Raw genomic sequence first — 25174 nt, 5'->3', positions numbered from 1 at the left:
CCCCACCCCCCTCTTTCCTCAATGTCAGTAAGTAGCCTAAATTGAATCCTAGCTTTTTTCCCCTCCCATATAAATTTACTTAAATCCCTTCTCCAATTCTCAAAAACCTCTTTTTTATCTATAATAGGAAGCATTTGAAAAAGAAATAACATTTTGGGTAAGACTGACATTTTGATTGCCGCAATTTTGGCTGAGAATGATAATTTCAAATTTCCCCATCTTTCTAAATCTTTTTTAATGGATTTCCAAATTTTTGCATAATTATTTTCGAATAAATTAATATTATTTGTTGTTATTTCAATTCCTAGATACTTTACTTTCTTCACGATTTCCCACTCTGTTATTGCTTTTATCTCCTCTTCATCTTGTCCTCTTATATTTTTGACCAATATTTTAGTTTTTTTCCAATTTATCCTTAATCCTGCCACCTCTCCATATTTTTGTAGCGCCAATTCAAGATTTTTTATTGAATCCTTTGGATCTTCTACCATTATTACTACATCATCAGCGAATGCTTTAATTTTAAACACATTGTTTTTCACTTTGATCCCTTTAATGTTCTCATCCTCCTTTATTATTTTCAACAGGCATTCTATTGTTAGCACAAACAGGAGAGGAGACAGTGGACACCCCTGGCGTGTCCCCCTTGACACTTCGAATTCATCTGATAATTCCCCGTTGATAATTAATTTCGCTACTTGCCTTTTATATATTGCGTTTATACCCTGGAAGAATTTCCCCTCTATTCCTACTTTCACCATCATTTTTTTCATATAGTTCCAATTTACATGATCAAAAGCTTTCTCTGCGTCCAGGAATATAAACGCTACTTTTTTCCCAGGGTTCCAATCCAGAAACTCTATAAGATCTAATACAATTCTCACATTTCTGCTCATCTTCCTTTTTGGTAGGAAACCCTGCTGGTCTGCTCCTATAATTCTACTAAGAATCCCTTTCAAGCGATTTGCTAAAATTCCGGCGAAGATTTTATAATCTGAATTCAGTAGAGAGATGGGCCTGAAATTTTCCACCTGATCATTACTTTTATCTCCTTTAGGTATTAACGTTATAAACGCCTCTTGCCAGGTTTTGGGGGTGACGCCATCCTCCAATGTTTTATTTACTAATTTTTGATACATCCCTTCTAATTCTGATCTGAATACTTTATAATGTAAATTTGAAAGACCATCAGGTCCCGGTGATTTTCCTATTCTGAGTTTACCTATATTTTCATGAATCTCTTGTATTGTTATTGGATTATTTAAGATTCTCTTTTCTTCTTCACTTATTTGTGGTACTTTACAATTTTTTAAATATTCTTCTATTTTCGCCTCCTCTACCTTCCTCCCTGTATATAATTTCTTGTAATATTTCACAAAGCATTTTTGTATGTCTTCTCTTTTAATCCAATTTTCTCCCCCGTTTCTAATATTTGTAATTGTTTGCCCGTTTTGTTGTTTCCTTAACCTCCATGCCAATAATTTCCCAATTTTCCCCCCGGCTTCAAATGTTCTCTGTTTTGCCCATTTAATTTTCTTTTCTAACTCATAACCCATTAATGCTGATAACTCATTTTGCCAGATTTTAACTTGAATTGCTGCTTTCTCATTTTTAGGGTTTTTAGCTAATTCTTTTTCTCCTTCCTCTATTTTCCCCTTAATTATATTTAATTTTTTTTCCCTTTCTTTTTTTATTTTGCTTCTCTGCTGTATATACATACCTCTTATAAATGCTTTACCTGCATCCCAGACTGTTTCTAAGCTCATACCTTCTGTTTCATTAATTTGGAAAAATTCTTTTATTTCTTTCTTCATTTTGTTTACAAAATTCTCGTCATTTAGAACACTCTCATCTAGACGCCATCTGGTAAATTTCTTATAATTATCTTTTATTTTCAACATCACCGGGTTGTGGTCTGACAAAGATTTTGTCATTATTTCAGTTTTCACTACTTTGGAAAGTAAATTTTTAGATACCCACATGATGTCAATTCTCGACGCTGATTTTTTAGACTCTGAATAGAAGGTGTACCTTCTCTCTCTTTCATTTCTTAGTCTCCAACAATCTACTAAATCAAAATTATCCACGATATTGAAAAACACACCTGGTAGTCTCCCTTTGTTCTTTTTCTGGTTGCTTGATTTGTCTATATCCGGTCTCACTATCCCATTAAAATCTCCTACTAGGATTATTTCTTCATCATTCGCAAATTCTCCTATCCAGTCATTTAACTCCTTAAAGAAATTTATTTTCCCCCCATTTGGCGCATAGACATTTATTACCATGACATTACCATTGGGGAGATAGAGTCTCGTTCCGACCACTCTCCCTTCCTTGTCCTGAAATATTTTTTCTGTTTTTATTTTCTGTTTAATATATGTTACTACCCCTCTTTTCTTTTTTGGGTCTAGCGAAACAAATTCTTCCCCCAATTTTTTATTTTTCAAAACTCTTTCATGTTTTCTTGCAATATGAACTTCTTGTAGGCATATCACATCCCATTGGCTTTTTTTCAGAACATGCTCTATCTTATTCCGTTTAAATTTATTATTTAAACCGTTCACATTCCAGGAAATAATATTGAGATTCATTCCTTTATTAATATTATAACACTTTCCCAATCACTAAAATAAATTTCACGAACTTGCAAAGAATTTTAAACACCAAGGAGATATCAATTTTCCCTCAAACTTCTACCTTATCTGCTTAGTTCCTCCTATTTCCTCCCTCAAATCTAAATAGGTCTTAATAATTGTTTATGTTTAACTAAAATTTAAATTCAATTATCTAAACACGCTTTCAAGTAGAAAAATACAAAAAAAAGTTAAGAAAAATAAGATAAACTAAACAACACTATAAAAACCCTTCACTACATTTAAACCTTCAGTTATCCCTCGATTTGACCCTCTTCTTCGTTGTTCTCCTCCTCCTCCTCCTCCCCCCTCAGATCTTTCTTGTTTCTCTTGACAAAACTTTCGGCTTCTTCTGCCGACCTTATCGTCTTCCTTCTTCCTTTAAATGAGAATGTTACTCCTTCGGGGAATTCCCAAGCATACCAGCTTCCCCCTTTACTCAGGGCGTCTGTTAGTACTTTATAATTCTGTCTTTTCATTCTCAGTCTCTTTGGAATTTCTTTAAAAATGGAAACTGTTCTCCCTTCTATTACCAAATTTGCTTGTTTTTTCCTCTGTAAAATTTTGTCCTTCAACAACATCGAGTTCATGTGGATCAAGCAGTCGCCTGGCATCTTATCAGCTCTCCTCCTATCCGACCTTATTCTGAAGATTTTATCTATGTCTAGCCAGAGGTCCTCTTCTTTGACCTTTAGCCACGCTGCTAACTCCTTTACTATTTTTTCATCTATTTGCTCGCCTGGGGCCTCTGGCACGCCCCTCACGCGCAAAATCAGAGATCTTTGTTTCATTTCCAGCATGGCTATCTGGTCTGCCAATTCTTCTTGCTGTTGCTTCAGTTTTCTTCTTTCTTCTGTTTCTGCTGCTTGTACTCTTTGTATTTCTTTATTTTCTGTAGTTATCTTCTTTATCGAATCGCCCTGTTTATTTACCTTCAAGTTCACTTCTTTCACTGCTTTATCTAATTCCTTGTTCTTGCCACTCAGTTCTTTTATCTGACCCGACATTTCTGAAATCATTTTGGAATTTTGTTTGATTTCAACTTCCATTGAGTCTAGTTTCTCATTTATTGATTTATTCATTTCAGTAATCAACTCCTTTATATCAGCTAATGCATCATTTTCCGCCGAAATCGATTGTCTTTTATTTTGATTTCCTGATGCACCTGCTTTCGTACTCCTTGTTGACGTCATTATCTTGTCCTGAAATGATTTACAAAGTCCAATATATTGTTTCATAAAGAGAAAGAAACCTTTTCCGCACTTAAAAAAAACACGTCCTGATTTGCTCCTTTCAATTTTGGGAATCCCCCATGGCGCAGTTTCAGCAAGACATTATTCCCCCTTAGCGTCTTATGCAGCACTTAGTCCACCAGGCAGCACTTTCTCAGTTATAGGCACAATATATTTTAAATTGTGAACTACAGACTGCAAGCATTCTTTCTGTCCACAGGGTGGCGCTGTTTAACTGTCTCTGCTTCCCCTTTGGCCACTTTGCTTTATTCTCTTAATTGCTCTCTCCTTGCTCCTGTATTTCCGTAAAGAAAGCGGAAGAGGTGAAGCTACGTGACTTAGCACAATTTAGGTCTCCATTTTGCCCTTCTCCTAAGGTCTCCCACTTGCATAAAGTTGTAAAAGCAAAGTGTCCTTACACCTCTCTTTGAAGCGCGCTGTAAACTGCTTTCGGCACTTCAGTCTCTTCCTCCCCCTCCACTCCTTTCCAGGATCCTGTTCTCTCTGTTCTCTCTGTTTAAAGTATCTTTAAAAGAGCCGGTGGGGGGGGAGGGGAGGAGACGGGAGTCTAAAGTCTTTCTTTCAGTTCGGTCTCTCCCAATGCTACAATGTGACAAGCTTCCCACTAGTTAGTCCCTTTAAAAAAGTAACATATAGTATTATACTTAGCAGGTTCTTTTCGCGAAGTTGCAAACAATCCCCTGATCTTTCTTCTCCGGTTTGTTACAGTACGATTGATCTTAGAGTTCTTTCCGTGTTGCCAAACCGGTTACTTTTCCTCTTCTTAGATCAGGGAGTTCTGGACGCTTGCTAGGCGGATCTGGGGGCGCTCTGTCGAAAGGCAACTCGGTCGCAACTTGGTTGCGTTTGTGATCTGCGTTCGGCTCCTCTCCGTCGCCTCCACCACCGCTAAAAAGAGGGGTGCCGGCACGGAGTTCTGCCTTCTCACGCCGCTGTTCCGTTTTCCAGCAAAGCCCCGTGCTTTGCTGTTGTAAAGGGGGGTGTATTGAGCGCTCACCCCCCTTTCTTTTTTGCCTCCGACTCTTAAAAACCTTCAGATTTAGCGTTGAAACCTCCGTGGACACGGAGCTCCGCTTTTCCCCTCCGCTCTCTAGCGCGACCGGAACCGGAATCATCAGCGCCTGCCTCTTGTGTTCCTGCCTCAAAAGCTGGCATATCCAAAATGCAAATGATGTGGAAACAGAGAGTAATCAGAGGCAATCACAGTGAAACGGCATGTTATAGCAGATATGGGGCTAAAACCATAAATGACGTCTCAGTGGCACACTTTCCCCTTTCCAGGATTTCCTGGTTAATGGAAATCCAATAGTTTGCTGTTACAGTGATACCTTGGTTTTCGAACAGCTTAGTTCATGAACAACTTGGAACCCGAATGCTGCAAAACTGGAAGTACCGGTAGGCATTCCGGTTTTCAAACTTTTGTCGGAAGCCGAACATGCTCCGTTTTGAGTCCCAATGTGTTTCTTGTTGTGCTGCTAATTTGCCCCCCCCCCATTGTAATTCAAGCCTTCCGTTTCAGATTGCAGTGTTCTAAGGTGATATCTGGAACTTATATTTGGTGCTTTTGTTTTTGCTATTTATTTTTGCATTTTTTTTTGTTTTGAGGCTTTTTCAGTTAATTTGTTTTTGTGACTGTGTGGATCTCAGTTCAGCTATTGATTGATTGATTGTGTGACTCCAGAAATGGATAAAATCCCCCCATCCAAACAGGTAAGATTTTTTTTATTTTTTTAATCATCTTCAATACTGTTTTATTTATTTTATAGTACAGTACATTGATTATTGCTTTCATTTTATGTATCAATGGTCTCATTAGATAGTAAAATTCATGTTAAATTGCTGTTTTAGGGATTGTTTTTAAAAGTCTGGAACGGATCGATCCATTTTGCATTACTTTCTATGGGAAAGCGTTTTGGAACGCTTTGGTTTTGGAACGGACTTCCAGAACGGATTAAGTTTGAGAACCAAGGTACCACTGTACATCCAAATGAGACAAGTTATGGTTTACCTCACATTAGAATGAGAAACTTTGGTTTGCACTTTGTATCCAGGTCTGGTTTGCAGGGGAACCAACTGCCTCTATGTATCATCGGCTGTAGTTGCCATCACACTTTGGAACAGCTACAATGAAATTGGTCAGGCTCAATTCTAAGCAAATGTGGATAGAAATGGGGTGTAAATCTCAGGAATGGATGTATCAGCCCATCTCAGTTGGTGTCAGTTTTGGATGAGCTCCAGTTATGAGACAGCGTGTCCTGGCTTTTTGCCTATACTGTATATATATATTGCATCTCAATGGTATTGAAATGCAATAATTGCATTGCATTTCAATGGTAGACATTTTGCATGCACTTCCCCATAAAATACACATTTTTATGTACTTTATACTCATTGCCCCCCTGAAATATGCTCCTTTTAAAAACTTAAATTATAAGCATTGTTTTCCATTGAAAAATGCAGGCTGCTTTTCCATTCATTTCCCCCTAAAATGTGCACATTGCATGCATTTCCCTTGTAAATGTGTTTTTACATGCATATTTTTTAAAAAAAACTGGAACTGCATTATGAAATTCAGGGAACTGAGCAATCTGTGTTGTGATTGGCGTCTAAGTCTGGAAATGGTGAATTTGGCCAGCTGACTTTAAAAAATATGACTGAACAAAATTATCTTTCACCCCCTACAGTAAATTGTTTTCAGTCCAGGAACATTGGCTTAATTGGGTTGTTGACTGGGCTCTCGTCAACCCATTAGTAAGTCCGTAGCTTCAGATACAATTATTTCCTGATTCAGCCATCTAACTTGGAGACCTGCTGGCCAAGATTGACCAATTGAAAAGTTTTGTTCATTTAACCAGCACATATTCTGGATGTTTTGCCCTGCTGGGAAATCAGTCTTTGTCAAAACACCCCGGCTCTGGGTGGACTGGAAATATCATGAGGTCATTGGGTTTTAGTGATTTTTCAGCATTTCTTCTTAGAGTCCCCTGCTGGAGTTAGGAACATTGCTGATGTGTGGAGAATTTAAATTGTATCTATTAAGTCTGACTCATGATTCTAGTTCAGGCTGGGATGTATTTGGAACAGCAGCTGTTCATTGAAATCCCTGTCAGTCCACACAACACTTTAATGAAAAAACATTTCTTCTTTGTGGAGGAGTGAACAGGAGAACACAAGGAGACCTGGGGCTTATCTGGCTCAGGACCCTCGTGGGAGGAGTGATGCAGCAGTAAATCACACCATGCATGCTGGAGTTAAATCAGTATCAGCAAGAACAGGATCAGCACAGATTTGGCAGAGTGTCAGACCTAACAAGCACAGGAACTCAGGTTCTTGCTCAATGGATCAGATGGTGAGACTAAAGGTCCCCACCATAGCTGCCAAGTCTCCCGTATTCCCCGGGAAACTCCCGTTTTTCCAGCTGTTCCCAGCCGAAAAAAGGATTCCCCCCCCCCGGTTTATTCTGGCGTGGAGGCCATTTTGGAACTGGGCGGAGCATGCTCAGAAGCGACTTTTGATGCTGCTCTGCCCAGTTCCAAAATGGCTGCAGCGCGACTTCTGGTGCGGTGGCCATTTTGAAACTGGGCACAGCAGCATCTAAAGTCACTTCTGAGCATGCTCTGCCCAGTTCCAAAATGGCGGCAGTGCTACTTCCGGCCTGCTACTTCCGGTCCGGTTCCTTATTTCTCGGGCTGGAACTTGGCAGGTATGGTCCCCACCACCAACCGTATGTTTCCTCCTCTCCAGAGTCCCCGCCACCCAAGCAATCCGAGATTGTGCCTGTGTTTCTGTTTTTGCTCCTCCTGCTTCATGCCTCTCCTGGTTCTGGGAGACCAGGGGTGGAGGGAAGCTTGTCGCAGCAGGAGGGGGAGATACCTGGGACTCTTCACTAGCCTGACTCATCTCTGCCTGTTAGCCTCCCTCCTCCCACTCTCCTGCTTCAGCTTCAGCTTCTGCCTCTGATTCTGGACTTCTCTCTGCCACAGACACTCCCAGCTCATTAAGCCCTGTTACCCCTTCAGCTTCCGACACCTCCTCTTCCTAGTCTCCTCCTCCTCCTCCCTTTGATTGCTTATTGTTGTCCCACCACCACTCGCAGGGCTCTGAGGCCTCTTCCCCTGGGGTTTCCCCCAGCTGGTTCCTCCTACCATTCCTCTGTGTCCAACCAGTCCATGACACCTCATCCCACGGTGACCAATGAGATGCCTCTGGAAAGCCCATAAACTGGTCGCGGGCACAATAGGAGTAAGATTAAAACTGAACAACAGAGAAGGAAGAGAGGGTTGAAGAAATTTAAAAAGCAGATCGCATGTGGAGCACATTGGGGTTGGAAGGGAAAGTTGGGTCTGGATATGTTGACAATGGCTGCTGTACAGCAAATACAGCGGCTTGGGAATGACCAAAGACAGGCACAGCTAAAGCAGCTTGGCATTTTCAGTTCATGTAGACGAGAATTCTAGGTTGTTGATCAGGATGATGAACTTGCAGTAGCAGCCCACAACACAGCGTCTGAAATGGCTCAGTGGCCCTGGAGGGAACGCAGGAGTGTCTTTGGGGGAGCGTGTGTGGGAAGTAACTCTTAGCTGACTGATGAGATAAGGCCCAGCAGAAGCTTGGTAATTATCTGCTCCAGTAAAGACAGATCAACAACAGCAATTGCCTTGTCCAGTAATGGCTTGGGGAACGGGGTGATGCACTTCTCAGATGGCAAAGTGTCACCAATGTAGTCGCCGTGGAAACCTCTTCTGGGTGCCATCAGTCCAGGAAAGGCTTGACACAGAACCAACATTTTGAAGGCTGGAATGGGGCCGCTTGCAAAAACATGTCGCGCCCTCTGTCCTTCTCCAGCACTGCAAAAATGCAGCAGGATTTGACCATGCAGCTCTGCCCCTACCCCTGCAAGCAGAGCGAGGGTAGGGAGACCTGGAGGGTGTTGGCATCATATCCTGCTTACCTTCGCCGTAGACCAGCCTTTGGGTCCCCAGATGTTGTTGGACTACAACTCCCATTATCCTTGGCTAGTAGGACCAGTGGTCAGGGAGGATGAGAGTTGTAGTCCAACAACATCTGGGGATCCAAGGTTGAGAAAGGCTGCTCTAGTTTTTGAGGTGGTGGGATGGGGATTGCTACCCCACCCCACCCCTCTGGGACTCCTGGTCATTCCATTACCACTGTTTGTACATAAAACTACGTAGCTACCTTGGTTGGCCATATGCCTTGCTTTACAGAGGCATAATAGCAGAGATAATAGCAGGAAAGGCCTTTAAGTTTAGCTGTTCAACAGTGGAATGGGCCACCTCAGAAGGTGGTGAACTCTCCTTCATTGGAGGTACCTAAACAGAGGTTGGATGGCTATCTGTCAGAGATTCTTTAGCTGTGATTCCTACATTGCAGGGGGTTGGACTAGATGGCCATTGGTACCCATTCCAACTCTACAATTCAATGATTCTAAGTTGCCCAGTAACTGCTAGTACCTGGACAGCAGACTGAGCCAGCACACCTCATCACAGACTTTCCCACTGTGATCCCAGCTCTTTTTCATAATCTGATAGTACGTTGACAGCATTTTCGTCAGAAGTTGAAATGCCAAGCCGTCCCACCGAAGAAGCGAGGGATGTGGGCCCCCGCATGAAATAGGCTTGTGGCTTTCCACCTGCAGCTACAGAGTTCTTTGGTTGGTTGACATTGGATGCACCACAAATGCAAGGGGAAATAGTTATATGAATCTGACACTCTTGAAAGTCACTCTGTGCTGTTGGCAGCATTCTCCTCATTAAGTATTAGAGTGCTTGTGACCGGAGATTCACCCATTTCTGGCTTGGATGATGGACAGTCAGATTATAGAGGGGGACTCCGCCAAGCCTACTACGGAGTCACTGGAGATTCATTTTGATCACAGAGTTGCCTCGGCGGCTACCTGACTTCAGGTGGTGTGATGTATCCTTCGCACCTTCAAGTGTGTGGAAAGAGTTTGTGAGCAGGGATGCCGCCCATTTCTACAGATGTGTTTCTGCAAACATCGGGCGCAATTTACAACGGGACTTATGTGTGACTTTATAGTGCAATAGAGTCTTTCCGTGCAGTTCTTACTCAGCAATAAGCCCACTTTGTTAAGTGGGCCTTACTCCCAAATACGCGTGCATAGGATTGTAGCCTAAATCTCGTTGACTTGAACGGACATTCATCAAAATGACGAGGGAATAGTGTTTGTGCATGCACAGGCTCACACTCACACATACGCAGATGAAAAATCCATTCTTGCTTTTCTCCTGATTTCTCTGTGTGCAGGGTCCCTACCAGCACAATGAGGGATCATTTGCTAATGCAGTGGCCTCAACCCCCCCCCCCCTTGCAACTGCTTCATGTAATGATGCAGCCCAGCAAGACCTTTGTCACTTCAGTCTGTCAGACATCCAAAGGTTGTGACTAACATTTGCAGGACAGTACCTGCAGTTTTCAGGGTGCTTTCAGAAGTGATGCAAGTTAGACCCATCAACCGAGCAAAGGCAGTTTTTAAACTGGCTTTTAACTGGGTGTTTACTGCAGAGATCGAAACACTCATATGCTACGCTTGGTGACCATGAAATATTTGATATTCACAACCAGGGCCAGCTCTAGGTAGACCCCCGGTGGGGCGGTGCATGGAAACCATGCTGCGCCCTGTGAGGGCGGGGGCGCCAGAGCAATCTCCGCCCCTCAGCACCAGGGCGCGTGACCTGCTCGAGACTGCCCTGTTCGCAACAACCGTGCAAGGTGGTTTAGGCTGGAAGAGAGTGCATGTGAGCGTGGTTTAGCCCAAGTCAGACTGAACACCACCCTGATCACATTACAAAAACAAAGAGCCTGCTAGGGTTTTGTTTTTAAGTTACTCAAAAGGCATGCTTGTAAACCACAAATGATTCTCTGATTGGGGTCCCAACTCTGTGGGACCCCTTCTCTCTGATGATGGTGGTAACTGAAATCAACATGGAGCATGCCCGCTCCCATGCTATGCCATCCTTTCCTTCGAGAAAGTCGAAGAGTGGGTGGCTGGGGGCTGTTGTGAAGACTAGAGAGTTCCAGCCAGCCACCGCCTCCAGCAGCAGATGACATTCCGCATGGCTTTTCCTGTTTGAGAATCATAGCATTGGACTACTATCACCCACGACTCCCGGACAGCAAATGGCACTCTGCATGTCATTTGCAGCTGATGAGAGACCCCAGGGCATGTGCTCGGCCACTGGGCTATGGCCAATGGTCCATTGTTAAACTTCACAGCGGAGCAGTGATGCAAACCCAGGCTTCCCTGGGTTTCAACTTGCTTAAATTGGCTTAAACAGGTGGCGCTGTGGGTTAAACCACAGAGTTTAGGGCTTGCTGACCAGAAGGTCAGCGGTTCGAATCCCTGCAACGGGGTGAGCTCCTGTTGTTCGGTCCCAGCTCCTGCCAACCTAGTAGTTCGAAAGCACATCAAAATGCAAGTAGATAAATAGGGACCACTCCGGCGGGAAGGTAAACAGCATTTCCGTGCGCTGCTCTGGTTCACCAGAAGCAGCTTTGTCATGCTGGCCACATGACCCGGATGCTGTCTGCGGACAAACGCCGGCTCCCTCGGCCTATAGAGCGAGATGAGCGCCACAATCCCAAAGTCGGACACGACTGGACCTGATGGTCAGGGGCCCCTTTACCTTTACCTAATTTGGCCGAATGTGTTATGGGAGGGGCAATACCTCTGGTGAGTAGGGTTGCCAGACTCAATAGAGGACTGGACTTCTGTGCCTTTAATTGCCCTGCTCTCTTTTGAGTCTGGAAACCTTAAAGAGAAACCAGCAGACCCTTTGTTGAATTTCCAAGCAAAGGGTCTGCTGGTTTCTCTTTAAGGTTTCCAGACTCAAAAGGGGGCAGGGCAATTAAAGGCACAGAAGTCCGGTCCTCTATTGAGTCTGGCAACCCTACTGGTGAGGGACACCGTGCTCCTTCAGGGGTGGTTTGTCCACCTTTGGTCCCTACCTTGCACTCAGCTCTCACCTGTGGCTCCTAGAAGCTAGAGCATGTGACAGCAGCCACACCTGCTTTCACTGGTGAGCTAAACCAGGTCAGTCTCAAACCCTCAGTGAGTTAGGGAGTTCCCCTGCATGCAAAGACAGGCTCCGGTGGATGAGACCAATAGTGGATCCAATAGTCAAGAAGGTGGTTTCTGCACACATTGTAGAGGAAAGTGGGGGGGGGGGCAGATGGGGCTCATCTATCTGGGAAGGTAGCCCATGTGGGAGAAGGAAAATTCTGATCCTTAACCTCTAATGCCTTACAGGACATCTTGGGGAGAAGAAAAGGCTAAGGAGTAAAACCTACATAAATACGGAGTGGAGTCCCTAAGGCAGTTGGATCGGATGGCACCTTGTACGCCTCCTTCCAGCAACTCCAGCAGCCAAACTGGTTGCTCTGTTTTCCTTTGGACGACATCAGTGAGGCCAGAATGGGGGGTCTTGTCACCTGGGCAGCCCAGGACCTCCATACACACTGGCCAGCCTTGTGCCCCAAGGAAGTAGGGTTGCCAGACTCAATAGAGGACAGGACTTCTGTGCCTTTAATTGCCCTGCTCTCTTTTGAGTCTGGAAACCTTAAAGAGAAACCAGCAGACCCTTTGTTTAATTTCCAAGCAAAGGGTCTGCTGGTTTCTCTTTAAGGTTCCCAGACTCAAAAGAGAGCAGGGCAATTAAAGGCACAGAAGTCCTGTCCTCTATTGAGTCTGGCAACCCTACAAGGAGGACTCTTTGGTGCTGTTTCTTGAGACAGATGAGTGCCGACAGTACCAACTCGTGGCCCCTCATATTCTTCTGTGTCCAGCATCAGCTATGGAATTTGTTGTCAACTATTGCCAATTCTCTCACAGTCTTTCTCTCTTGCTGGTAAGCAGCAAATGTGTATGTATGTGTGAAATGGTAGCAGAAAGGAGAGAGAGAGATTCTACCAGCCAAGTAACTTAATTGCAGGACAAACCCCACCTTCTCTACCCCTCGGGAATCACACCAATGCAAGGGGATTTGTGTATGGAGAATACCCAATCTCTCTCTTTCTCCCCCCTTTCCTGCCATGAGGACTGATTTTTGCTTAATGCATCCTCCTTGTCTTCCTTAAATCCAATTAAAAGCCTATATTATGTCAGTGGAAATTTATGCCAATCCTAATATAGTCTAATAAGCCTTAAAATAGCGCTCGGCTAGTGAGAAGCCCTGCGGTTTAATTTGATTCTGAGCCTAATCACAGGCTTTGAATGAAAGCTCCCCCCCCAAAAACCCCTGTCTGGACGTGCTTCCCTTCCTTTCTTGAAAGTGAAGTTGGTTATTTTTGATTTTCACTAAGTGCAGAAAGAAAAAGCAGGGCACTTTGTCCTTTCTCGTGATCTTCCATTGCATTCATTGGATCTCCCTTTACATCACCATTCAGTTGTCCAATGGTGTTCTGTCTGGCACAAAGACTTGGGTCCCAGTGATGACACACCACTGGTTTACCTTGTATAGACTTAGTTGCAGCTATCCAGCCCTGTGCATGGAACAACTGATTTTAGAATCTCCCTTTGCACCAGATCTGGGTCTATGCACACATGCACGTGCGCACACACGTAAACCTGCAACTTACATGTGCATGCACACAAACCTATCATAGAATCATAGAGTTGGAAGAGATCACAAGGGCCATCCAGTCCAACCCTCTGCCAAGCAGGAAACACCATCAAAGCATTCCTTACAGATGGCTGTCAAGCCTCTGCTTAAAGACCTCCAAAGAAGGAGACTCCACCACACTCCTTGGCAGCAAATTCCACTGCCAAACAGCTCTTACTGTCAGGAAGTTCTTCCTAATGTTTAGGTGGAATCTTCTTTCTTGTAGCTTGAATCCATTGCTCTGGGTCTGCTACTCTGGAGCAGCAGAAAAAAAAACCCTTTCTCCCTCCTCTATATGACATCCTTTTATATATTTGAACATGGCTATCATATCACCCCTTAACCTTCTCTTCTCCAGGCTAAACATACCCAGCTCCCTAAACCGTTCCTCATAAGGCATCGTTTCCAGGCCTTTGACCATTTTGGTTGCCCTCTTCTGGACATGTTCCAGCTTGTCAGTATCCTTCTTGAACTGTGGTGCCCAGAACTGGACACAGTACTCCAGGTGAGGTCTGACCAGAGCGGAATACAGTGGTACTATTACTTCCCTTGATCTAGATCTATACTCCTATTGATGCAGCCCAGAATTGCATTGGCTTTTTTAGCTGCTGCATCACACTGTTGACTCTGTTGTGGTCTACCACTGTTGTGGTCTACCAAGACTCCTAGATCCTTTTCACATGTACTGCTCTCAAGCCAGGTGTCTCCCATCCTGTATTTGTGCCTTTCATTTTTTTTTGCCCAAGTGTAGTACTTTACATTTCTCCCTGTTAAAATTCATCTTGTTTGCTTTGGCCCAGTTGTCTAATCTGTTAAGGTCATTTTGAAGTGTGATCCTGTCCTCTGGGGTATTAGCCACCCCTCCCAATTTGGTGTCACCTGCTAACTTGATCAGGATGCCCTCAAGCCCATCATCCAAGCCATTGATAAAGATGTTGAATAAGACTGGGCCGAAGACAGAACCCTGTGGCACCCCACTAGTCACTACTCTCCAGGATGAGGAGGAGCCATTGATGAGCACCCTTTGGGTTCGGTCAGCCAGCCAGTTACAAATCCACTGAATGGTAGCATTGTCTAGCCCGCAATAATGTGGCATTTATTTGGGTGATTTCATGAAATAATTAAACATTAAATCTGGAATGCTGCATTTTAAATTAAAGCATCCATGTTGGAGGAGAAAACATTAAAGAGCGGATTCTCATAAACGCTCGACAGCTCTTTAGCAAGGTCCTCTGCTCATGTATCAAATGCTTCTGCTGCCATTTCTACAGTACAGTAAAAGCAGTAAGGATTTCAGGTTTGAAAACCCCTTCTTAATTCTGCTGCCGGGTGTTGTCACAGATGCTGTGTCACCAAAGTATACGTGTTTCCTTTGCCTGTGGAGTCAAAGAACCCAGCTGGCATTGTGAGAGCAAGTGCGGAGCTTGAATATCTAATTCCCAACCATCCGGATCTTTTTTCCGGATTCGCGGTGGAGTTGCTTTCAGATGGGGTTGCCTATGAGCGAGCAACTTTCCCTGGTGTTCAAGCCTTTGCTTGCACAAGGGAATTTGAGTCGCAGACTTATTTGTGCCCAAGCCTCAGAGGGGGGTGACACAGCGGGTTGGGCTGCCTGGTTGGCACCCCGTCCCCCCCTGGCCTAGCTCGCGGCAGTCTGCCAGGTTAAGAAAGAATGCTTTGTAAATGTGCTAATCCTCAAATGTGGCTCAGACTGGCAAAGCTGCTTCTTGCATTCTGCAGCCATTTGAGGGCCAGTAATATCCCATGTCCAATCGATTACCTTCCGTTCTGCCGCCGCTTGCTTTGCATGGTTTTCTATTGGCACAGGCTAGATTGTTTTGTCAATTTTGCCCGGAGGTGGTGGCAGGGTGGGGGTGGGGAGGTGGAAATATCCAAGAGGGTGGGGAGATCAAAGCACAGCAGCTTGCAGCAGGTTTAGGATGGGAACCTGAAGCTAAGAGGCACAGGTTCCTCCACACATTTCAGGAGCACGATCCTGCCTTTTAGCAGATTTCCTGTGGTCTCTGGTTGCTTGCGTGCAGTTGTTGAGGCTACGAATAGCAGAACTTTGTGAAGAAAGAATCCATACGCCGCAAATATCGCTTCTTCCTTCTGGGCATGCAAACCGATGTCAGAGAGCTCCTCAAATGTTATGCTTAGCCCGATCGTTCAGCGAACTTGATGAATGGGCAGTGGAGTGAAGGATTGCTGCTTCAAATGTGGATCATTCATCTCTCCCTGATGGCAATGTCAAATGATTACTTGCAGGTGAGAATGGAGCCCGGGCTGGCCTTGACAATCGAGTGAGGCATGTGCTTTGGGCGGCAGTTGCTGGGAGATCCCTAAATTAGTTTCATGTGAGGTTCAGCTTCTAGTTTGGCCAACTTATATAAATGGAATGAAGTGGGGGGGGGGAAGGGGGAGAGGCATCACCAGGCAGCAACATTTCTTGGGCCAGCCCAATTTCTTGAGCCATTACAGACCAAACACCAAAGATAGGCACTTACGCCAACCCACATCAGCTCGAACAAAGTGGCTTGCAGTGAAATTACATTTGTCGTGACCTATTTCACCCAAAGGTTGTGGCAAATTCAGACAAGTGTTCCCAATGAGAAGAGGAACAAGCAGTGGGGCTATCAGTCAAATAAAGAGCAAAGATATGTGTTGTGCATGGAGCTGAGAAGCAGACAGGCTAGAGACCTGAACTCACAGAGAGACTAAAAATGTTCTCTTTTCCCTGAAAAGGTTCATAAGCCTTTGGCAGCTGTTGTGTCAGGTAGGAATTCAACAGGTACATCCCAGTGTGTCTGAGCTGGGGGAAAAAGCTGCACCAGTTTAATTTCTGCCAGTTATGCTCCTATTACAGGTACACAGGTATATCCTGGGTGGTGGGGGCAGAGGTGTCTGCCTGATAAGGGACTGGCTAAATATTCACAAACTAACATCCATACCCTTTAGGAAGGACTTTTGCATGGGATGCTCAGTTCAGACAAGCACTTCCCCTGCTATGGAAGCAGGATTGCAGATGAGGTCTCTTCTCTATTACAAATGAGTGGCCACACAACTGCAATTTGATCTTATAATAATAATAATTTATTATTTATACCCCGCCCATCTGGCTGGGTTTCCCCAGCCACTCTGGGTGGCTTCCAACAGAAAAATAAAATAAAATAATATATTAAACATTAAAAGCCTCCCTAAACAGGGCTGCCTTCAGATGTCTTCTAAAAATCTGGTAGCTGTTTCTCTCTTTGACATCTGATGGGTGGGCATTCCACAGGGTGGGCACCACCACTGAGAAGGCCCTCTGCTTGGTTCCCTGAAGCTTGGCTTCTTGCAATGAGGGAACCGTCAAAAGGCCCTCGGTGCTGGACCTCAGTGTCCGGGAAGAACGATGGGGGTGAAGACGCTCCTTCAGGTATACTGGACCGAGGCCATTTTGGGCTTTAAATGTCAGCACCAACACTTTGAATTGTGCTCGGAAAGGTACTGGGAGCCAATGTAGATCTTTCAAGACCAGTGTTATGTGGTCTCGGCGGCCGCTCCTAGTCACCAGTCTCGCTGCCGCATTCTAGATTAGTTGTAGTTTCTGGGTCACCTTCAAAGGTAGCCCCACGTAGAGCGCATTGCAGTAGTCCAAGCGGGAGATAACTATATTATGCACCACTCTGGCGAGACAGTCTGCAGGCAGGTAAGGTCTCAGCCTGCGTACCAGATGGAGCTGATAGCTGCCCTGGACACAGAATTGACCTGCGCCTCCATGGACAGCTGTGAGTCCAGAATGACTCCCAGGCTGCGCATCTGGTCCTTCAGGGGCACAGTTACCCCATTCAGGACCAGGGAGTCCCCCACACCTGCCCACCTCCTGTCCCCCACAAACAGTACTTCTGTTTTGTCAGGATTCAACCTCAATCTGTTAGCCACCATCCATCCTCCAACCGCCTCCAGGCACTCACACAGGACCTTCACCGCTTTCACTGGTTCTGATTTGAAAGAGAGGTAGAGCTGGGTATCATCCGCATACTGATGAACACCCAGCCCAAACCCCCTGATGATCTCTCCCAGCGGCTGCATATAGATGTTAAAAAGCATGGGGGAGAGGACAGAACCCTGAGGCACCCCACAAGTGAGAGCCCAGGGGTCTGAGCACTCATCCCCCCCACCACTTTATGAACGCGGCCCAGGAGGAAGGAGCGGAACCACTGTATGACAGTGCCCCCAGCTCCCAACCCCTCTAGACGGTCCAGAAGGATGTTATGGTCGATTGTGTCAAAAGCTGCTGAGACATCCAGCAGAACTAGGAAACAGCTCTCACCTTTGTCCCTAACCCGCCGGAGATCATCAACCAGTGCGACCAAGGCCGTTTCAGTCCCATGATGAGGCCTGAATCCCGACTGGAAGGGATCCAAATGGTCCGCTTCTTCCAGCCGTGCCTGGAGTTGTTCAGCAACCACTCGCTCAATCACCTTGCCCAAGAATGGAAGATTTGAGACTGGGCGGTAGTTGGCCATATTGGCCGCATCTCAAGAAATCTTAACAAGACTTCGCCACCTTTTATTGTTGTGAGCAAAATGAAACGCAGCTCTTTCAGGTGCCGCTGAAAAGCAGCTTTGCTCCAGTCCAGAAAGGCGAGGAATATTTTTTTTCCGGAGGGCATAATGTATGATGCGATGATTTCTTTATAGACTAAAAGGCAGGCTGTACCAGAACGGGCGCCGCCGAGCATCAAGGCAGCAGCAGCAGCAGCTGCCTCCACCTGCTCCATATGGCCATGTCAAACTGAGCTAAAAACTTCCTTGAAGGCTTCATATCTGCAAAGCGTCCAGGTGAAGCCTTAACTCGTGGCGTGGGGCTCGTTGTCAAGGAGACAGAGACTAGGCCTCGCTTGATCCACAGGCCCTTGAGCTATACGGTGACAAGCTCTGCTCTCCGGATTAGAGAGGGAAGCTTTTGGATCGCGCTCTCTATATTTATCAGTGGCGTAACACGCCGTCTCTAATCCAAGTTGTACCTCTAAGAAAACACGCGAGAGAGAGAGAGAGAGGAAAAGAGACGACCTCCTTCCCTTTTTCTCCTCTCCCTGCGCTTGTTGTGTCGGCCAATTATCCCAAGTGGTGACAAGTAGAAAAATGAATTAGCCAAAGCTTTGTAATGTCAGCGTTATTTATCTTTTATAAGCCTGCCCAGCTCAGCTGCAGATCAGCAAAGGAGCTCCTTTATTCCTCCGGCCTGTCTTTGATGCTGGTTTCTTTATAGCCTCTTGATACAGTCCCTTTGCTCCATCATTACAAAATCTTTTTCTTCTGCTGCAAAACTGGAAAGGATAAGACGAGGAGAGCATGCGGCTCGGCCTTGCGGGGGGTAGGCGCTGCAAACATATGTGTGCAAGCGTCCCTGGCTCACCTTTCCCCCTCTGCCCATCTTCTGGATAATAAAACCACTCTATTGGGTTTGTTTTCTGTGATCTCTAACGCTCTTGCACAAAGGAAGAGAAAGGTGCTGATTCTGATAAGGACGCCCGCTATGTTATTTCTCTGTCTCAACAGCCCCTGCCCCATATATTTTGCTGGTGGTGCGGGCACTATTCTCTTTAAACTATTTCAGTCTCCCCTCCAAAAGGAGAAATAATGCTCATTAACAGGAAAGAGAATGGTGGGGAGAGACTTGAGGAAAAGGGAAATGTAGGTATTGGGCAGAAGGCAGAGGCTGACTTAAACAATCCTTTGCTGTTTTGCTGTATGTGCATCTGCTGTTTTCTTTAAGAAGTTATGATTTTCTACAGGTACCAACTTGGCTACATTTTTTGCAGCAAAAATCCTGGCTCCTAAGACTGCCAAGGTGACCGTGAAGGGAATGTTTTGGTGCCTGTCTGAAGTATAACTGGGTTCACTATGGCTTTCGGTGTTTTCGTGAATAGTAATAGTAATAACAGCAATCATAGAGGAAGGAAGGAAGATGGAAGAGTGGGTAACAATATATATTTGATCCACTGTTACATCCCATAATAGTCACATGCAGCACTGTTTCCTTTCTGCTGCAGTTTGGCTTCCCTAATTACGTAACCCACCATCTGGTAAAAAAAAAAAAAGGTGGGAGATAGATGCTTTCCCAGCTGAATAAGTAGTCTTTACCACGAGATCCTATTTTGTATAGTTTTAATATTGTTTTAAATGTTTTGGCTGTTTTTGTGTTTTTAACTGCTTTTCTTTATATTTTGTGTAAATCACCTTAGAAGGCGATTAATAAATCAATGACGACAACAACAATATTAATAATAATGATAATGACAACATCCTAATTATGTTTCCCCACACCATTCCTTAAAGTCCAAAGGAAAAGCAATGGGAGTAATCAGTTATGTATCATTTGTGGACTGAAAACAACATCACTGTATTTACTGGGTTCATTTCTGTTCCAGACATGAACCAAATAAAGGAACCTTTTCAATTTCTGCCCCCATTCCAGTTGGCATCAGGCATTAGGGGGATGGTGATGTCAGAATGGCTAGGCTTCCAAATCTCCTGTGTTGTGCGATTGGTCTGCAACCCTGGCCTGCAGAGTGCAGACTTGGGAACCTGAGTGGTTTCATTACGAAGCAGAAGTCACTGTTAATATGCTCTTCAAAATGTAGCAGCAGCATTTCCAAGCATGTCTAACATCATCCTGCTTCTGTTTAATTAGCTATATTGCCGTAATGGAGAGCTGCCACATTGACCTCCTTACTATCTCCCTCTTTAAGATTTGACCCCATTGGAAACAGCTGCCAGCCAAATGGCTTTGCTTATCAGCTAAGAGGGAGGGAGGGAGGGAGGGAGAGAGCGGAGTTTCACAAAAACCAATTTTCTGGACTTCCCTCAAACAATTTGTGCACTGGCTTTGGTATCCCAGGCAAAACGCATCACATTTCTCCCCTACAAAAATAACGCTCCTTGGAGTTTGTCGGCCTGATAGACCTTGCATACTTGGTTTGAGACTCCCCAAGGGGCTGGGCTAGATATTCTCACAATGAGCAATTGCAGAAATGGTTTTGGGGAAACCAGTAACAGCCACAGGGTCCAATCTAGATGGGGGCCCTGGCAGGGAAGCTTTCACCTGCCCCACCCTGTGATTTAAATTCAGATCATTCTCCGCATACCTGCTATTTACACTGGAAGGGAAGCTTCCAGTTGCAATAATGGAACTTTCCTTCCGATGCAAATAGCAGGCATGTCGCCCCTGATTTTGAGCAGAACAGCTGTGGGGGACAAAAGACCGAATCTCCCCAGCCCCTCCAAACAGATCAAACCATAAAGGCAGCCTGTGGATATTTTGCTAATGTCCCATTATGGATCAGGGGCATGCAAAGACTAAATGCAGGAATGTTTGACCTCCAATATAGATACCTCCTTGTGATGCTTCATTCTCACATATATGCCAGGCACTTCCTTCCAGCTGGGATATTTAAGCTGCCTCATCTTCCGGGACCAGAGAATTAGTCCTTACAAGCAAACAACCTTGCACCTTGAAGGGGCTTGGGCCGTGTGTTATGCATGCTGACGTCTTGTGCGCATCCCGGGTGGTTTGTGCAAGTGAGGTAAGCATGGTGCGCAGCATGCATGCACGGCCACCACAGAATTTTGAGGGGGCCTGTCCCCTCTCCTTGAACAGTTTGGGGAGGGGGCCCTTGGCCCCCTGCTCTCCCTTCAGTTGTCACCCCTGAGTCCTTACAATCAGTAGATGTGGTAAACCTGTGCCTGAGAAGGACTGTTCCCATTTCAGACTGTAGATGCGGAGCTCTCGTGAATGCTAATTCCCTGCACATAGAAAACTAGCATGTCAGGGAGGGCCCCCGATCTCTTCTCCCCGACATCAAATTTTATTTGTGCAGGCACATAGTCACTTCTTAATATGTTATACAGATATACAAATTGATGGAGAAAAGTTATCCTAACCATTTTAATCCCACCTCAATACAGCTTAGTGGCCATCACCAAAAATTGCCTTCCAATTGCAACCGCCTGCTTCTGAGGATTTGTGAGAAGCTGTTTTTAGTTTACCTTTTGAAAATTAACCACTGAAATGCCACCTATGGATCGTGTTGCTCTATAGAAATGTGATGGCATCATTAATTGCCTAAGCAGTTTAAAAAGAGAGGCAACGCAGAAGAAATGAAAATGTAAGACAGGGAAGGAGACAATGGCTTTGCCAAGCGCTTGCTGCTTCCAGAGCAAGTCCCAGCCAAAGTTGCCCCCACAAAGGAGGCAGGAGAGACCCAGCGCCAAGTGTCTCAGTCTCTGTCAGGTAGCAACAATGCGGCTGTCACAAGTGACACCCGCGATGGCAGCCAGCCAGGTGGGACTCTCCGTGGCAGCCTGCCGCAACCACCGTGAATGGTTGCTTGAATTGCTTTGAGTGGCATTCAGAATCGAAGGCAGGTTGCGTGCGGTTTTCATCCATCCATCCAGGCTGACTGAATCTGCCGAAGTTACACGGGACAATGGCTGAAAGGGACGTGGCTTCTTAGCCATAGCTGAGCTTTCCAAACGCATGACAACTTAGCAGAATGTAAGGCCCTAGTGTTAGGAGTGGGTAAAGCCCTGGTCCTTCATTCCTACAGAATTTCCTCATTTGCCTCGCTCACTCTCAGTACCCAGGATATGTTTGCAAGGTGCCTTCTATTTTGGAACAATTTCTTTGCCTGCAGGGATCTTGGGATCCACACCTTGGAAAGAACCAGTTACAGTGGTGCCTCGCTAGACGAAATTAATTTGTTCCACGGGTCTTTTCTTATAGCGAAAAATTCGTCTAGCGAATCCCATAGGAATGCATTGAAATTTTTTTTGAAATTTTTTTTGCCCATAGGAACGCATTAATTGAATTTCAATGCATTCCTATGGGAAACCGTGATTCACTAGATGAATTTTTCATAAAACGCATTCGTCTAGTGAGGCAAGCTCTGCTCGAAAAATCCTTTCGTTAAGCGGAAATTTCGTTAAGCAGGGCATGCGTTAAGTGAGGCACCACTGTACAGTGGAACCTCGGTTTATGAACACCTCGGTTTACGAATTTTCGGTTTACGAACGCTGCGGACCCATCTGGAACGGATTAATTCACTTTCCATTACTTTCAATGGGAAAGTTCACTTCAGTTTATGAACGCTTCAGTTTATGAACAGACTTTTGGAACCAATTACACCCATGCTTCGGTTTAAGTACGCTTCAGATTGAGTACTCCGCGGACCCGTCTGGAACGGATTAATCCACTTTCCATTACTTTCAATGGGAAAGTTCACTTCAGTTTAGGAACAGACTTCCGGAACCAATTGTGTTCATAAACCGAGGTACCACTGTATGTGGACTGGTGTTCACTGTAGCAGCAACCTGGCACATTTATATGAAGGAGTTGTGTTAGCTGTGGGTGGGAATGCACATAAAAAAAAAACCACACATATTCAGACATGCATTGGAGAGCACGTCCCATTCATAGTTAACACAGTGAGATTCCACCTAAACATTAGGAAGAGCTTCCTGACAGTAAGAGCTGTTCGACAGTGGAATTTGCTGCCAAGAAGTGTGGTGGAGTCTCCTTCTTTGGAGGTCTTTAAGTAGAGGCTTGACAGGCATATGTCAAGTATGCTTTGATGGTGTTTCCTGCTTGGCAGGGGGTTGGACTGGATGGCCCTTGTGGTCTCTTCCAACTCTATGATTCTATGATTCTAAGTACATGGCGAGGGGCTGGGCAAAGCAGGCCGCTTTGCAGTTTACCAGTAAATATGCTGGTTTGCACTGAGGTTGTTCTCCCAAAGTAAATGCCTGTATTTATCACTGTCGGGAGGATTTATTGTCCATCCAGGGCCTTTTCAAGAGGGGGAGACTCTCGCTCCTTTCTTTTCAATTACCGCCGTGCAGAGAGAATGGAGCGGCCAAGCCCTCCGGGGAATGAACTGCTGATGAGGTTATTGGCTGGAGAAAACTTTCCCTCTTTGGCCGTGGACGTCCTCGTGGCTCCCTTGCAACGCTCTGGGGCTATGCCGGGGCCTAGCAAGCTATGAAAACAACTGGTTTGGTTAAAACAGGAGCATCGGAGCTGTCACTTAAGGCCACGAGCTGCAATGTGCACCTAGCTCCACCCGCTTGGCTCAGCTGGCAGCCTGCAGGTAATCATGGAACAGCAGCGGCTGGAGGAGAGAGAGGCAGGCCAAGATGGCCACTTGCCCAGCCGCAGAATCCCAGAGCACTTCCTTTCGCTTTGTGTAGACCCACAATTAAAATCAGCCACATGGGCAGGTTCTTCAAAGGTGGAGGACCTGCGCAAGGCCACAGGCTGGGACTGACATAGCCTCCAGCAGCATTTGGTGTGACTGACGGCCAAATTGTGCTGCTGCTGCTGCTCCAGCTTCTTGTAGTTCTTGCTTTCTCTGTGCATAGCACTCAGTTTTGGGATGGAGAACTTACTCGGGGTGAAGGCAGACATAATACTTTAAGGTGGGCTGCTAGCCGCGATGGCTCTGCTCTTTCCTGCACAGTTGGAGGAAGCAATGCTTCTGAATACGACTTGCTGGAAGCCATGGGAGGGCTCTTGTGTTCGAATCCTGCTCGTGGGTTTCCCACAGGCATCCGGTTGGCCCTTGTTAGAACAGGACGCTGGACTAGATGGGCCATTGGCCTGATCCAGCAAGCAGTTCTCAAGTATCTTCCCAGCCCCTGCTGTTGCCTAAGCCTCATGCACCAGGAGGGCTGTCCACCTTTTAATCCACAGGAACTAGATCAGGCCTTTTCAGTGATGGCCCCTACCTAGTGGAACTCCCTCCCAAGGGGTGTGTGGTTGCCAGCCCTCCAGTTGCAAGATTTTTTTAAAAATCACAATTGAACTTTGAGTGGCCTCTAACTGATCACACTATTTTTATTGCTGTGGCTCCAGAAATATATTTTCTATTGGCTGAATTGTTGCATTCCGTTGTTGTTGTTGTTGTTGTTGTTGTTGTTGTTGTTGTTGTTAAAATTATTATTTTAAAGCTTTGTTGTTATATTATTCCAGGGGTCAGCAAACTTTTTCAGCAGGGGGCCGGTCCACTGTTCCTCATACCTTGTGGGGGGCCGGACTGTATTTTTTGGGGAAAAATTAACGAATTCCAATGCCCCACAAATAACCCAGAGATGCATTTTAAATAAAAGGACACATTCTACTCATGTAAAAACATGCTGATTCCCGGACCATCCATGGGCCGGATTTAGAAGGCGATTGAGCTGCATCCGGCCCCCGGGCCTTCGTTTGGGGACCCCTGTGTTATTCTGCGTTCATGCTTGTGTTATGTTTGCTGGGCAGAGTTGGTCCAGGAAGGCAGCTTATAGCTATTAAAATACAATGCAAAGTTGTGTTTCACCTTAAAATTGCATACATTTTTTTTTTTAAAAAAAACTTACTCAGCTGTTTTGGTGGTTAGAGAGAGGAGAGGCGTGTTGTTGATGGCATGGGTGCTAGCCAGTAGCTATACACTACAACTAGATTTCTCCCCGATTCAAATTGAACCATGTTGAAATACCTCGTTTTTTCAGACTTGTAGCGGGACAGAAAAATATATATGTATATTTGTTTCAAGGGCAGCAACAGCATTTCTTTAAATACCTCATTTCCGCACTTTTGGAACATTACATTAATCTTCATTCTCAGA

The 25174-nt window shown here is 45.3% G+C and overlaps 1 protein-coding gene across 1 annotated transcript in view; it reads left to right on the top strand.

Moving 5' to 3' along the window:
* The window catches only part of LOC148684675 (plexin-A4-like), a 298024-nt gene that overhangs the window by 213701 nt on the left and 59149 nt on the right, over positions 1-25174 (top strand). The gene's annotated exons all lie outside the window — the stretch shown is intronic.

The sequence above is a fragment of the Zootoca vivipara genome, chromosome 9, assembly GCF_965207765.1.
Source record: "Zootoca vivipara chromosome 9, rZooViv2.hap1.1, whole genome shotgun sequence".
Taxonomy (NCBI): Eukaryota; Metazoa; Chordata; class Lepidosauria; order Squamata; family Lacertidae; genus Zootoca; species Zootoca vivipara.
Note: the sequence above shows the minus strand (reverse complement) of the source record. Positions and strands in the feature narration are given on the sequence as shown.